The 17,055-nt window shown below is 34.1% G+C and overlaps 1 long non-coding RNA gene across 3 annotated transcripts; it reads left to right on the plus strand.

Annotated features, from left to right (window-relative positions):
* The first annotated feature begins 11,374 nt into the window (after nucleotides 1-11,374).
* Nucleotides 11,375-16,846, plus strand: LOC132279092 (uncharacterized). 3 transcript variants are annotated; one of them, XR_009471212.1, is made up of 4 exons: nucleotides 11,375-12,962; nucleotides 13,703-16,143; nucleotides 16,266-16,429; nucleotides 16,622-16,846. It is a non-coding gene; the product is annotated as an uncharacterized LOC132279092 (long non-coding RNA). The 3 variants fall into 3 exon arrangements; XR_009471211.1 differs by having other exon boundaries at nucleotides 11,375-12,799; nucleotides 12,910-12,962; nucleotides 16,266-16,846; XR_009471210.1 differs by having other exon boundaries at nucleotides 16,266-16,846.
* Nucleotides 16,847-17,055: the final 209 nt, after the last annotated feature.

A 17,055-nucleotide genomic window follows, 5' to 3' on the forward strand; every position in this document is an offset into this window, starting at 1 on the left:
CAGAGATCCTTTTAGCTAAATGGGGATGGGGATGGGAGTAAATTATGAATTCCCGCCAGGGTCGGGGATGGAGTAAACTCGCCCGCCTCGAGTAAGTTTGAAATTACTAATATACCTTTATATATAATAATTTATTACTAAATTATATTAGCATATATAAGAACATTTTGGTTGTCTAACCCTAACTGCTTTGTTTCATTATCTCTATTTTGTGGGTTGGGATTATTTTTTTTTCCCTTCAACTTTCTCTCTCACTCAACAAAAGACTCTCTCTAGATTTCTCTCTATCTCCTTATCTATAACGTCTTGTTCTTGCGCAAAATAAATACATATATATATACACATAATGATTGGCTGGTTGCTTTGTTGGTTTCTTTTAAACAAAGATGCAAATACAGATCCATCACCACCGTTAAAGTTGCCTCCTCCTCCGCCACCGGTGGACTCTACTCCGCCAAAAAATTTGATCTCACAACTGACAACGTCCACATCATTCTAGACGATGTTCGCCCTTATTTGATCGCCGATGGTGGAAACGTCGACATTGTATCTGTCGAGGACGGTGTCATCTCTTTGAAATTGCAAGGTTTCTCTATTCTATTATAAATATTAATTGCCTCTTCATTTTTCCACTCCTCTGTTCCAATTGTATTCGAATTCAATTGATTCATTTTTTAATTTGGATTTGAATTGAATTGATTTCATTTTTTAATTTGACTTGATGATCGGAACAATTAATGAGTTTTATCTTTTATGATTTGGGTTTGGCCTAATTTTTTATTTTTCAGCAGCAAGAATAAGAATTTTATATATCAATATCAGCTAGTTAGAAATACCAAATCAAATGATGTCAATTTATGTTGTTTTCCTGCTCCAAAAAAATACTTTTGGCTTTGTTATAACTTGGTTGTGCAAAAATTTTGAAACTAAGAAAAATTATGGGGCTGTGGGTAGGGCAGGGATAGGGTGTCGGGGCGAGGGTGGGTATGGGGGTGGTGGCAAAATTTTAAACGGGAATGGGGGTGGGGATTGAAAATTTCGTTGGGGATGGGGATGGGGAATGAGATCCCCACCCCGCCCTGCTCCGTCCCGTTGCCATTCCTACTCTCACTCCTTCTTATGAAGTTTCTTTTTAGATCATCAAGAAAAGAAAAAAAAAATTTTAATGGAAAGAAAATATGTTTTTTAGATCATCAAGAAAAGAAAAAATAAAATAAAATGGAAAGAAAATAATCAGTAAATTGAAGAAAACATTACCACTTAGATAAAATAAAAATAAAATAAAAAAGACCTATCACAATATTGAACAAAAAATGACTGAATAAAAAAGAAGAAAAATTTAATGCTAACTTTTGAAGGGGTGGTGTCTATTTTAAGTATGTAAGTTAACACTAATTGGTGTTAGGGTGGTCTGCGTGAGCGGTCATTTAGCAAAACAAGAACCAAAAATGTCATGCCTGCAAAATAAAGTGTGATGGGTGAGGCATTAGTATTTTAAGCCTATTAAAGTCTTCTGCACCAGCATCTTTGAATTTTGACTCTCCAAAAATGCTACTTCAGCTTTTTCAAGAGCCATATTAGCAATTTAAAGAGCCACGTCAACAACTTTCGCTCTCAAGAAACATACGCTCCATTGGGCTTTCCGAATTTTCTGTCTCCAAAAAAAAAAATTATATAAATAAATAATTTTAATTTTAAATTTTTTTTTTTATTTTAACTTTTCCTGAATGGCTATATTCTTAACAGCTATATTTTTCATCTTATATAATAAATACTCATTTGCTCATCTGAAAATTATTACTACATTCATCTCTCTCCATTGTAGTAAAATATCATTATCCATCTTTTTCAATTTTGAAATTCCAATGGCTTCATCATCACAAGCTTTTCCTTTAGCAGACTCTAATTCTTCATCTTCTTCGTCATGCTCTTCAGAAGATGATTCTATTGCCGCGTTGATTCAATGGGATCAAGACGAATTCTATGAGATTATAAATTTAGTGAGGCCAGAGATAAGAAGCGGTACATTCATCGTGATTGAAAGGGAAGCCATTATCCGCTAATGAAAGACTACTTCGACGAGAATTGCACATATCTACCGGAGTACTTTCATAGGCGATTCAGGATGCGACAAATTTTTTTTCTTTGTATCATTAATGATGTCAAAGCTTATGATGACTACTTCTTCTAAAAAAAAAGGATGCGACTGGTCGTCTAAGGTTGTCTTCTATACAGAAGATGACAACTGTTGTTCGTATACTCGCATATGGTTGTGCAGCCGATCATTATGATAAGTATGTTAAAATCGGCAAAAACACTGCAATTAAATATTTGAAGGCATTTTGTAATGCTATTGTTGATATGTATGTAGAGGAGTACATGCGCCCATTCAACGAATCCGACATAGCACGGCTGCTTAAAGAAGGGGAGTAGAGAGGATTCCCGGGTATGCTTGGTCTATCAACTGTATGCACTGAGAGTTGAAGAATTGCCTAGTGGAGTGGCACAACACACCTAGAGGACGCTCTAGTAAGAATACTGTCATATTGGAAGCAGTTGCCTCACAAGATTTGTGGATCTGGCATGCATTCTTTGGAATGTCGGGTTCACACAATGATATAAATATGTTGGATCATTCTTGGATATTCAACGGTATTGTCAATGGCCAATTACTTCCGATTAATTATATAGTGAATGGGCATCACTATAGAAATGGGGTATTACTTGTCTGATAGTATATACCCTAAGTGGGCAACTTTGATGCAGACCATCCCACACCCAACCATTGAAAAAGAAAATTTGTTTGCTTAGCGACAAAAGGCATGCAGGAAAGATATGGAACGGGCTTTTGGAGGATTGCAGATCAAAAGGGCAATAACGCAAGGACCAGTGCGTTATTGGGAGAAAGATGACTTGCGCCTCATAATGAAAACGTACATCATCCTTCGCAATATGATCATTGAAGATAAGTGTCACACAAATGTTGGAAGATAGACTCCGCCATCGGAGGATGCAATCCCGATTCCGACTTTAAATTGATGCCCATCGATTTTAGCGGCACACATATTCCCTCGCCAACTTTAGATTCACAATAGAGAGACAAATACGCGGTTGAGGAATGATTTGATGAAAAATTTGTGGACCGCTATGGTGATGAAGATGCTTAATTTATATAGCATTTTGTTTACTTTAAAGATGTTATGACATTTCGTGTATTACAATTTTTATTATGTAATGGTTTTTTAAGATTAAAAATAATGATTATATATAAAAAAAAAGATTAAAAATAATGAATTGGAATAAAAAAATAAATATTACAAAATCCTATAGGAATAAGAAAATGAAATTTTAATTTTAATTATATATTTTTTTAAAGTTTTACAAAATTGAATTTTTTAAAAAAATTATAGCCGTTAAGGCACTGTTTGTGTCAGCCAAACAGTACCTTAACGGCCAAATGCAATGTTTATGGCAGCAATTTAAAATTTAAAGCAAAATTTTTTTTTAAAGAAATCAAATTTTAAGAGAAAAAACAAAAAAAAAAGGTTTTTAAATTTATTTTTGGCCAAAATAATTTTTTTTGGGGACAAACAGTACCTAAATAATATATTTTTTGTTTAATAAATTTTTTATTATTATTATTATTTTTAAATGAGTTCAAAATAAACTATTTTTGGGTTTTTTTTTTTTTTTTTATAAAAAAAACTAGGCTGAGGCACTGTTTGCAGCCTGAAGTTAAAAAAAATAAAATAAAAGGCTTCAGGCAAAACGTCATTGTTTTGCTAAAGGTAAAAGACAAAAAATTAAACCCCAATCAGATTCGGGCTCGCGGTATTTCACAAGCGAATGTGGGCCCGCCCATTTTCTGCCAGCCCGTTGTAGCTCATTTTGCTCACCAAAACAGGCTTTAAAGAGCCCGCTACGGATGCTTTAAAAAGGTAGGTAAGACGTAGTTGTAGGTGTAGGTGTAGGTGAAAAATAAATGCGCACAAGTCAAAAATGAAATTTCTATTACATATAAAATTGCTGCAATAATTAATTCACTAACTAAGAAAGTATGAAGCAATTGTATTTAGAATTTATCTATTCTTTCTTTTGTTATTGTTTCTATTTAAGAAACTAGTATATATGTGTTGGGGAATTTATATAATTTTTTATTTGTGATGATTATTCTAAATGTCTGAATTTGTGCTGATGTCAAAAGTGTTTAGCTTCTAATTTATATAAAGTACAAGTTTTTTCGTAGCTTATTTAATTGTTATGTAAATTTTGTTCAAGTCAACTGCACGAACACAAATTTTCACTCAAGTTTGCAATCAATGTATAGAGTCTTGAGCAAAATGAAGATTATACTAAATTGTATTCCAGAGACTAAACTCTATATATATTCATTGATTTATATTCAATTATTTTTTCATATCTAATGTGGAAAGTACCCTTACTACACAAAGAGTGGAAGAAAAGAGCAGGAGTCCACATTCAGCTTTGTCGAGTCAGCTTCCCAGTCAACAAGGCTCAGTCTTCTGGTTGCGGTTCACATGTTTTTTAAACAACATAGATCCGACCATCAGGCCCCGTTATAGAGATTTTTGGTCAAAGACCTGAACAACAAATAAAAAAATCTCTATAAGAATATGATTTTAAAATAGAATAATGCAAGTTGAACTCAATGAAATAAAAGTAAAAAGTTGATCTTAATTATTGTCCCAAACCCAACAAATACATACATACATATGCATATATATAGAGGATTGATCTGAATTAATCTCAATTGCCAAAATCATAAAAAATAAGCAAACAAGCATACAAGAACTAACCTGAGATTGAAAACGTAAGACATTAGCGATAAAAATTAGTATACTTACAGCACGAATGAAAAATTAGTTGTTTATAGAATTAGAATTTGATAGCATTAGGAAATTGAATTGAAAGGGAAGTTTGAATTGTAGAAGAATTTGAAAGACAATTAGTTTTTTTTTTATAAAGATGAAAAAATACCATTAAATTACAGAGGTTTTTTATTTTTGAAGAATGGTATAGGGTAAGATGGTAATTGCACACATTTGCGAGAAGCCAAAAAAAAAAAAAAAATGGAAAAATTTCACTTTAATCTTACTTTTCAACTCTAAAGACAAAGAAGTCCTAAAAAAACATTTATAGGACAAATAAGTCCTACTTTACATAAATATTTCCAATCAACCCCTTTCTACCTAGCAATGCGCAGGCGGAATTTTCCCAATATAAGAAGCTTTCGCGTCCATGATTGTGTATTCTTTGTGGATTAATCCTATGTATTGTATGTAAAGCTCGAGAGAGCAAACCATTGTAATTAGAAGTGTTAGTTGTTGAAGGAGTGACAAGACTGGCACCATCAGGATTCAGGTATGAAGTCTTCAGGGGCAATGAACACTTCTATAGCATTCACATGCGAATGATGAATTTTGGGAAGGTCTGAAGTAAATTTTGAATTTCCCAACATTGATGGTGAGCAAGAATTCCTCAATTAAAGGTGAATTACAACTATTTTTTACGGTGAAATTCGATAGAATAGAAAACCCAGAAGCCAAAACATCGAATTGGGCATCGAATAAATTAGGTTTTGGGGATAGAAAAAGGATAGAAAGGAAAGCGTACAATGTAAGTGCCATTTTGCCGTATGTCGAGCTCATATGGAGATGATGGGTTTGTGAAGACTCTTGCTGATTGATAGAGAGTAAGAGTCTCGGTCTGTATAGATGAATTGGAGGCTTTGACAGGACTACTCTGGCCGGCAGAGAAGCCGAAGGAGGCGGTGGTGGCATCTCCAACGAAGTTCCGGTTGTTTATTGTGGCGTTTGAGTCTGACCCACAGTTGATGAAGTAAATATCAGGTAATGTGTAAGCTGATGCGAGAAGTGAAATGGATGAGAATTGAAAGATGAGAAGATAGAAAAGAGAGTAAAAGATGTGATGGGGGATAATGTTTTCCATGAAATTTGGTTGGGAATTGTTTGATACTTTTCTCAGTACTAAGAATGAGGATGAAACAAATAATACACAATCATGGACGATTGTCCACCTGCGCCGGACGATTGCTTAAGGGTGAAAGGGGGTTGAGAGGGGGGTAACAGAAATTATATTTAGTTTGAAACTTGATTGGAAATATTTATGTAAAGAAGGACTTGTTTTACCTATAAAAATTTTTTAGGACTTCTTTGTCTTTAGGGTAAAAAAGTAGGACTAAGGTGAAATTTTTTCAAAAAAATCTCCCCTTGACTGTGTCTGCAGTACTAATTAGTCCGTTGGACAAAGTAGTACTAATTAGTCCGTTGGAAAAAATAGCTGGTAGAGTAGTGATTTAATTCGATTTCCACCACCCGTCTGATAACTGCATTTACGATCTATGAACCATTAATACTACTATTACTATCAAACTCTCTTCTATTTGTTCACATTCCTCTTCCATCAGTTAACGAACTCTCTCTCTCTCACTCACTCATCTCCTCCATTTCTTGACTCCTCACATTTTTTTCATTTTAATTTGTTGGTTTGCTTTCCTCACCCTAACTCTAAAACCCTAACCCTAACCCTAAAGATCTTCTGCGCTTTAGAGTCCATTTCAATACGGTGATTTGCTATAGGTTAGGACTTAGATTGACATGTCCCCTCAAGCATCAGGTAACTATCTCCTCTTATTTTTCTTATTACTATTAAATCTTTGTTGATATATTATTTTATTCAGATTTTAAATATTTTATTTTTTTCTTTTTTGTTTTTGGTATGATGTGAGTAAAAATGCTTGTACATATCTAAGGCTAAGTTTTTCAATTTTGTGCTTCTAAAATAGGTTTGCTTCTTGCAATGGAGAAGCTAAACTGAAATGAGTGATCTTGGAAAAAAAAGGAAAAAATGAGAGCTCTGAAGATAGAGCATGAGCCGGAGATTCAACAAAGGTAGCTACAGCGACGGACGGATCGGGACAGGGATTGGGAAGAGAGGCGGACGGAGGTAATGCGTGGATTTCTGTAATGAGTTGGTTTGTGTTTGAAACATGATAATAATGTTTTGAACTGGTAATGAAAAAGATAATTGCAGGAGACCCCTTGAAAAACGAAGTTTGGAAAATCTAGCATACCATTTTTTTGCCACTGAATTCTTGACATACCATTATTACTTTTATATAATGACATTTGAATAAAAATAGGACCCTATTGATTAACCTTAAGAAATATTTGACAAAATTCATAACTACATATTTCACTGTTTACATTCATTGCGTTCAGTGATTGTTGTGGAATTTTTTTGATAACATATGTTCAAAGTTTGCATGATTATTGTTTTAAATGGTTTCAGATTTATAATTAAATTTAGTTTGGTTAATGCATTTGCACATACGAAAGGATTTTTTAGAGCATTAATGAGGAGGTTATAAAGCAGGATGGAAAGAAACCCCTATTGAAAAAAGTAAATCTGTATGAGTAAATCTGACCCACTTCATTGTGCTGTCATTTAAATTTTTACAACCACCAATTGAAAAAAGTAAACAATGTTTTTAATGAACCATAAATACAAGTATACTCCGTGAATAGTAGTGAGACATCCATCAACCGATTAAATAGTTAATGGTTAATGACAAATTTACCCTCATTGTAGTTAAGAACATTGGATTGATGTCATTACTACCACTAATTTGTATTCATTGGAATGATGACAGATCTCCACACAACCAGACACATATTCTACTTTGAAATCCTTTCTTGTCCCTCAACCATCCATCACTTCCTTTCTTTGTTTTCCCTCCCTCAGTCTCTCTCTCTCTCCTTCAAAGGGGTGTAAATATTGTAGGAGTGAATGTGTATGCACCTTTGCTTCAACTTTTCAAAATAAATACATGCAAAACATTTCATTATAGAACTTTTTTTATTTTAATGATAGTCAATCAATTGTATTAAGGTTCTTTAATTTGCCCAAAATAAAGTATCATAAATAACACATTCGACCTCTTTGTGCGGTACTTCAGCCTCAAGCTAATAGAGGTTTATTTTATTATTTGCTGATTAACAATTTTTGGTGATCATAATTAATTAGAATAGATTAATATTCTGGTTTTGCATTCAGTAGAATTGGCAGTAGAGTTGTGCAACTCGGTGGAATGTATAATATACATGCCTTTGAACCCTGCATAATGCATATTGTGCTTTCACTGAAATGACCACTTTGTGCTTTCATTTTGAGTTTTTATTTTATTATTATTATTCTTATAGTTTACATATCATTAAAAATTCCTTCAGGTTTTTTTTTTGGGCAAGATATTATTTGGGTTTTGAGGATTTTAAATTTTTTTTTTTTTGTAGGTGATTCGAGATGCTGCAGAGGTCCATGCCATAGAGATTTGAAAAGGAGACTTTTAGGTGGTTTACAGCTGTGATTTGAAAAGGAGACTTTTAGGTGGTTTACAGCTGTGATTTGCGTGGATCGAGAGTTTAGGGCAGTGAAACATAATTGTGTTTCCAGCTGTATGAGTTTAATGTAGGATTTAGGAAACTCATAAAGGCTACTGCCCTACTTGACCTTTGTAGGTCTACTAAGGTAAGGGTGGGTGGGCATTTGGCTCTGGAGGAAAATTGGGATGTTAGAAACATCTTGATATTGATAGCTTAAGGGTCGGGTGCGAGAGGATGAACGGAAGCTTTCGGCCTTCCTATTATATCCGAGCTGCAGCGAGACATGTTTTGTAGATTATATCCGAGTTAACAACTAATGACCATTATTTAGTTGTAATGTGCTTAGGTAATTTTGTTTTATTTAGTATAATTTTACTAGCTGAATTGCATCGTAGTTTTGCTGGACTTCTGTTGACTAATTTTTTTTTTTTTTTTTTTTAAGTTGTGAGGTTTTTTAAGTTGTGAGGTTCTTGTATATGGTAAGATATGATCTTCAAGTTCATTGTTTTTCTTTCAGGATGGAAAGTTGTTTCTGCTGTTTCTCTAGGACTATACTTCATGCAGCAACAAGAATTTGCCTGGAGATTGGAAAAGGTCATGCTTCTTCTTTTTCCTTGGGTTTACATGATATTATAGATTTGTTGGTTGTAGTTATCTTGACGTTTTCAGTTAGCATAGTTATAGATTTGCCCCACCCGATCTACAATGGACACGGCCAGGTTTGGGAGGTCACAAACCGTGCCTTCGGTGTTGAAGTTTACAAGCAGTAAATAGATGTCTTACACACATCCATTTCAATAATATCTAGTCACAGAGCCTTGTTAGTTTACACACATATATATTACAGATTCTAGTATACCTTTTAACGTCCTCCTTGATAGTTGTTTGCTGTTCCTCCTCCTCCTATAAAACATAGAATGATATGCACTACTGTTGATGAAGTTCACTGGAAAAGTGCAAAGTTAAAATGTTGAATATATGAATTTTTGTACAAAATAATGATTAACAGGAGTCTAATATCTTCTTGTTTTACTAATCTTTAAGTGTTTGTTTCTTTTGGATGGTCATATGCATAGTTTGGAAAACATGGGAAGATACCTGCGTGGAAGCTATGAAACCCTTCGACCCATCTTTAATAAAAAATATAGGTATCTTTCCATTTTTGATTTGATGTGGTGGATGTGAAAGAGTTCTCTTACAAAGCAACGCATTTTTGAGATTATCGAGGAAGAAAACTATTTTGTACTATTTTGTATTGGATGAGTATCCAAAAACGTTACTCGCTGAACCTATTGCTGAAATCGCATACGATGATGTTCCCTTTGACTTGAAAGTGACTTCAGATGATTTTTTTTTCCATGAAAACGACAATACAACAAGATGGGGTGCTGTGGGCCGAAGACAGTTCGGTCGTGATTTTAAGTATTTTTCTGGAAGAAAACGCAATATCTGTACTTCATATGATTCTGAAATTGTGGTCTCTCTTATAAGCGTACGGGTGGGTGCACATATGGTGAATCTGGATGAGAATTCTGATGTTAGAAGCATAGTCTTTGATATTGATAGCTTGAGGTTAGTCAAGCAGTTGGATGGGGTGCGAGAGCACGAACATAAGCTTTTGAATGGCCTTCCTGTTAGGAATCGCATTCGCCGTCCTAAACTTAATCTCCTAGATAGCGAGCTACAAAAAATTTATGATTTCAGGCAAAAACGCTATTATGATACATCTTTAGATCACGTATTCGGCGAGTCAAGTAAAAGTACAGATTATCTAGCTAAATGTGCGGTTGATCCTGATATTGCTATTGATCATGAGCACGTCCTTAAATTGGGAATGGATAAGGTTAAGAACGTTTCTGGTAGTGTTAAACAGGATTGGGACTTGTTGCTCACCAAGGGTTGGACAGTCAAAGACTGCGATTGGGTGTCAATGTTTATTAGAGAGTGACATATGTATAAGTGAAATGTCTTATTGGTTTGAGCCAATTTCATTCAACCTCATTCATAAACACAAGTCAACGAATGAAAACAAACTACAGCAGAAAAACAATTAAAAACACAAACTCAAAAAACAAAGCACACACTCAAACTACATTACTAGTATACCTCATACCTTCCCCAATCAAACCAGTAAGACATTTCACTTATACATATGTCACTCTCTAATAAACATTGACACCCAATCGCAGTCTTTGACTGTCCAACCCTTGGTGAGCAACAAGTCCCAATCCTGTTTAACACTACCAGAAACGTTCTTAACCTTATCCATTCCCAATTTAAGGACGTGCTCATGATCAATAGCAATATCAGGATCAACCGCACATTTAGCTAGATAATCTGTACTTTTACTTGACTCGCCGAATACGTGATCTAAAGATGTATCATAATAGCGTTTTTGCCTGAAATCATAAATTTTTTGTAGCTCGCTATCTAGGAGATTAAGTTTAGGACGGCGAATGCGATTCCTAACAGGAAGGCCATTCAAAAGCTTATGTTCGTGCTCTCGCACCCCATCCAACTGCTTGACTAACCTCAAGCTATCAATATCAAAGACTATGCTTCTAACATCAGAATTCTCATCCAGATTCACCATATGTGCACCCACCCATACGCTTATAAGAGAGACCACAATTTCAGAATCATATGAAGTACAGATATTGCGTTTTCTTCCAGAAAAATACTTAAAATCACGACCGAACTGTCTTCGGCCCACAGCACCCCATCTTGTTGTATTGTCGTTTTCATGGAAAAAAAAATCATCTGAAGTCACTTTCAAGTCATCAAAGGGAATATCATCGTATGCGATTTCAGCAATAGGTTCAGTGAGTAACGTTTTTGGATACTCATCCAATACAAAATAGTACAAAATAGTTTTCTTCCTTGATAATCTCAAAAATGCGTTGCTTTGTAAGAGAACTCTTTCACATCCAGCACATCAAATCAAAAATGGTTGGTCGAAGGGTTTCATAGCTTCCACGCAGGTATCTTCCCATGTTTTCCAAACTATGCATATGACCATCCAAAAGAAACAAACACTTAAAGATCCTAAAATAGTAAAACAAGAAGATATTAGACTCCTGTTAATCATTATTTTGTACAAAAATTCATATATTCAACATTCTTAACTTTGCACTTTTCCAGTGAACTTCATCAACAGTAGTGCATATCATTCTATGTTTTATAGGAGGAGGAGGAACGACAAACAACTATCAAGGAGGACGTTAAAAAGTATACTAGAATCTGTAATATATATGTGTGTAAACTAACAAGGCTTTGTGACTAGATATTATTGAAATGGATGTGTGTAAGACATCTATTTACTGCTTGTAAACTTCAACACCGAAGGCACGGTTTGTGACCTCCCAAACCTGGCCGTGTCCATTGTAGATCGTGTGGGGCAAATCTATGTCCATGTTAACTGAAAACGTCAAGATAACTACAACTAACAAATCTGTAATATCATGTAAACTCAAGGAAAAAGAAGAAGCAAGACCTTTTCCAATCTCCAGGCAAAGTCTTGCTGCTGCATGAAGTACAGCCCTAGAGAAACAGCAGAAACAACTTTCCATCCTGAAAGAAATACAATGGGCTTGAAGATCATATCTTACCATATACAAGAACCTCACCACTTTAAAAAAAAATAAAAATAGTCAAAAGAAGTCCAGCAAAACTACGATGCAATTCAGATGGTAAAATAATACTAAATAAAACAAAATTACCTGAGGACATTGCAACTAAATAATGATCATTAGTTGTTAACTCGGATGTAACCTACAAAACATGTCTCACTGCAGCTCGGTCAGCGAATGGGAACCCTGATATTTTTTTAATTTGAGTTCTATATTAATTTTCAATTTTTTTGTGGCATCTGTGATGCCTTATTTTGTATTTTAGTTGTTAGATTTTAATTTAATCATATTGCTTTTTTCTATCATAGCATGGATTCTGGAGAACTATGAACATAAGGGAAAAAAATATTATTGACTGTCCTTACGACAGACTAAGTTGTGGTTTTGCGGTATCCATGTATTTCAGTTTGTGTATTATTCCAAATTTGTATGCCTTAGATCCTGGTGCTGCATTAGGAAGTTATACTTTGAGAATCCTTCTGTTTTAGGCTATTCAAATTTTCATTTTAAATTTTTCATTAATACTTTCAAGCATATTTCAACAGTTTTCCTTTACCTTGTTTTTACTTCCACTGGATTGTTGGGAGATCTGGGAAGCTGGGAAGCATCCGTTCCTTACTGGCATTGATTATGGGAGACCCCCTCTTCTCCTTCAGATGGTTAATGACTCTGATGACCTAAAATTCGTGTTAGCTTTTTTGGCATATTTTATGCGTCGTGTAGCATATGCAAATGCAAATTACGATCGTATCCTTTTTCCACTCAATTTAGCTTTTGAACTTTGGTTTATTGTGCAAGCACTACATTTTCTTTTACCCTCTTATGTAATTCAATGCTTAACTCTACTGATTTTTAAGATGTGGTTGGGTGGAGAACATCATCAATCCGCCGTCAACATGAACTTCCAAAGGTTGGTTTGTTTCTTATTCATGCATTTCTCTGTGTCAGTGAATATTCTTTGTTGTTCTCTTTTGTAGTCTAATCTTCTTGTAAAGGATGAGAAGTACCCGCATATTGTATATATTGAGCCAGAAACTACTGAAGACATCCATAATAAAGCAATATCCATGGTTGAAAAACTTATTCTTAACACTTAATTCTTTCTTGAGCTACCTCTGCGGTTGTTTACTTATGAGTGCTTATATTTACTTTGAAGTTATTAAATAGGTGACTAATACGACCCGAAGTTGAGAATCTGATACATTGGCAGGTAAATGTATTTGTGAATCAATATATGACTTAGCTATGCTCATAAACATTGAATGGCTATTCATTATAATCTAAAAAGATTATAGTTTAATGGAAAGTTGTACCCTGTTGCAATGCGAAAAAAATAATCAATTGGCAATTTCTAGGCTGAGGCTTTCCTAATTAGTTCAAGGTCTTGCACAATTTACCTCAGTTTCATTTATAATCGTGACCTCCAGCTGATGCCAATCTTCAAATGTTTTCAATTTACTGTGCTAAAATGTCAACTTGTTGATTGATGAAATACCGATTTGGCTTGTCTGAAGAGGTTCCGTTGGTATAAATCTAAATGATTATTGCAGCTAACTTCTTATACATGTTAACATTGCTCTATTCCATATAATTTGGAATACAATTTTGCTTTTTCAGGTTTTTATAAACACTTTTTTTTTTGGTATGCAGAGGAGATGATTGGACGTCTCACTCAAGTACCTTGGCATCTTGTTGATGTTAGCGTTCACAAAAGTAGACAACGATATATTGCGAACAGTACCATTCAGGCAAGCTCTTGAAACTGGGCAGTTTTATTGTTTCATGTACTGCTTGTAATTTATTTTTAACACACTTAAACTTTTACTTTCTTATATCTTTTGGTATCATGATACGGAGACCCTTTATTTGAGAATGTGCATCCCTCTTTTTAAAAATGTTATTTTTTAAAAATGTTACACCTCTTGAACTGCATTATGCACAATTTATTAAGGGCTAAATATTTATTTTTGATGCCAATGTGTAAGTTATTTGAAGAGGAATTGCGAAATATGAAATGTATGCATTTATAATTATTCAAATGCCCATAAATAATTTTTGCTTGGATTCTATCTTAAACGCACAGACCTTAGGCACTGATGATGTAGGTTGCTTTAGCTATTTTTTTTGGCTAGACATGGAAGTTCAGCCTCCCGAAATTATATGTTGGAACGCATCAGGTTCACTTGTTTTTTGTTATTGATTTTCAATTATTTTTTCAGCGTGTTGGATGACTAATCTGTGCGTTTGAGCAATCTTCATGGAGCATTGTCTACCTCGAAATAAACCACACAAACTTTAAGAGTTCCCAGTTGGTCAAACAACTATTTTTTAGGGGATTGGTCTTTCAAAATGAAATTTGTCAGCAGAACCCTTTATTAATTGAAACATATTGGTTAATTTTATAATTTATGATTACCATTGAATAATTGTCACCATTTTTCCTTTTTGCTTCAATTTATTTTGTTTAAGCAAGTGACCTTGAAAATTAAAATTTTATAACAATTAAGTCACTAACTCTGATGCAGCCGCGCGGTGAGCACTAAAGAATACCGTGTGCTCACTGTTGATAATAGCATAAACCACTATTTGGAAGGGCTTTTTCTATGGAGACATTTTTTCTATGGGAATGTCTCCAAAGAAACAAAGTCACTAACACTGTGATTAACCAAAATTTGGGCTTTGTTTTTTTTGAAAAGAGTTATATCAAGTTGCATTTTGTTTTTTCAGACTTCAATGTTTTTAATTGTGCCTGTTGGAGCATGAAATATCATTTATTGATTGGGGCTCTTTGTAGTGGAGACAGATTAGTTATTCACTTGGTCACTGCTGTTCATTTTCTATTGTTTTGTAAACTTGACGGAATGAAACAATTTGTTAATATAATACTTCGAATTCAATTACATATGATTGCTCTTAGCTTATTGATCTGCCCCTTGTAATGTGAAGTGGATTCTTACCCATAAGAATAACTTCGACTTGGGCATTTGAGAATTAATAATTCAAATGGGATGCCATTAATTTTTGAAGTATAAACAAAATGACATCTTTTGCCTTCTATGTTGACCATGTGTACTCTTATTTATTTGTTCTTTCACCAGTCTTATATTCTTGTTTGTTATCTGTACAATTTAATTTTAATCCACATCTTAGTTTGTCCTCATGTTTAGACTCTAAAGCGACATACCCTGGCGCTTCGCACCCATGCCCATATAGATAACATAACAGGATGGTTTGTGCATGCCCATATAGATAACATAACAGGATGGTTTGTGCAAGTCAGCAGAGTCCATATTTGTATTCAGTTTTGTTAATAACAAGTAGAATGATGTTGTCTTCGAATCAGTATTAAAAATATAATTTTTGCTATTCCATTTTTATTAGTTAAGTTTCTCTTCTTGTCCATCTTTTCTTGGGTATTCTCTCTGAGTTTGGTGAATCAGACTGATTTAATTGGCAAATGACAGGCTTATGTGACATGTCTGTTAAGAAATTTTATATGCGCTGAAAGGAAGCGTTGATGGCCAAATTGGACATATATAGAATTAAGTAGAAGAAATTTGGCATCCTTTGCTTTAATCACATCACTGTTGGCCGTCAACTGACTAAAGAATGGATAGGGTCTTTGCCCATCTCGAATGGCTATGGACTGGATTATTTGATTTCCTTGAGAAATTATGTTCTGTTGCATTCTTGAATATGAATCTAAGCTGTGGATAATTTCTTCCTTCATCAAATATTTTTTTTCAAATGTGTTAGTTTACTTGTCATGATCTTTTGATTAAACAAAAACAAATCAACACCAGTTAAATCTGTATCACCTTAACTAAATTTACTGCTCTCACTGCCTACTTTAATGGGTTTAAGTGCAAATTTATTTTTCTTTATTTTAATGGTTTAAGTGAAGATGTTGATTATATTATACAGTATTACCTTATCAGTTGTTTTTGCATCCTCGTTACATGCATCGTGGTGCTACTAGGTAGTTATTTCTATTTCTATTTTGCTACTTGAATATGATAACTGTGCTCACATTCTAATCAGGATTCAAAATTCTCGGGTTTGCCACAGCACAAGTCAAGAAAGCCATGGAGGTGGGTGACTTTTGCTTACATCCTTTAAACCTAAGATGTGTTGTGTCTTTTATTCATAACTAGCACTTCTAACGTCAATAATTCAATGAAATGCTAAGTCTGCTATTTTGCCCATGCTACAGGTTACGCATTATCTAGGGGGCGAAAATTACGTTTTCTGGGGTGGTCGGGAGGGTTATCAGACCCTTTTAAACACAGATATGGAAAGAGAGCTTGATCATATGGTAGGCTCATCAGCTACTTCTCGTAATCCCTGAATTACAGAATAAATTTTAAATTTCCCCAGGTATTATTGAGAACTGTCTTGTCTCTTTATTATTACTGTTTAATTTTCAAAATTTGTTTTTGAAAGCAGATAACCGTATAGCAAGGTTTCCTATTTTCATGTGATTTGTTGTCTAACATATTCAATATTGTTCTTTATTTTCTCTTTACTTTAATTTAATTTACATTTGATTAACTGGTTATCCACTTACAGGGTTTTTATGGAAGCTGCTGTTGCCTACAAGAAGAAAATTGGATTCAACGGTACTTTATATTCAATTTGTCATGTACCATTTATTAGCAGAATAGAATTGTACTGTGAAAAATAAATAACTTTATAGAACTAAACATTGCTTTGGTGCTATCAATCTGTCATCTATTTCTACAGATAATATGAGTAATTTGTTTTCGCAATTGGATTTCTTTTAGCAGTATAGAATTGTCTCTATTATTACTATTATTTTCATTACTTTCCCATATTTGTAGTAAGTGCCCCCCTCTTTCTTTTTTCTCCTGTTGTTCTTTTACTGGGACACCACCATAATTACTATTATTTTCATTACTTTCTCAAATTTGTTGTTGATGTCATGTATGACTTGGATGATAGGCACTTTCTCATACGCTCGAGTCTCTAATCTACTTGCGCTT

This window comes from Cornus florida, unplaced genomic scaffold, assembly GCF_030987335.1.
Source record: "Cornus florida cultivar Cherokee Brave unplaced genomic scaffold, ASM3098733v1 CherokeeBrave_3.0.0_Hap2_Chr10, whole genome shotgun sequence".
In the NCBI taxonomy this organism is placed as follows: domain Eukaryota; kingdom Viridiplantae; phylum Streptophyta; class Magnoliopsida; order Cornales; family Cornaceae; genus Cornus; species Cornus florida.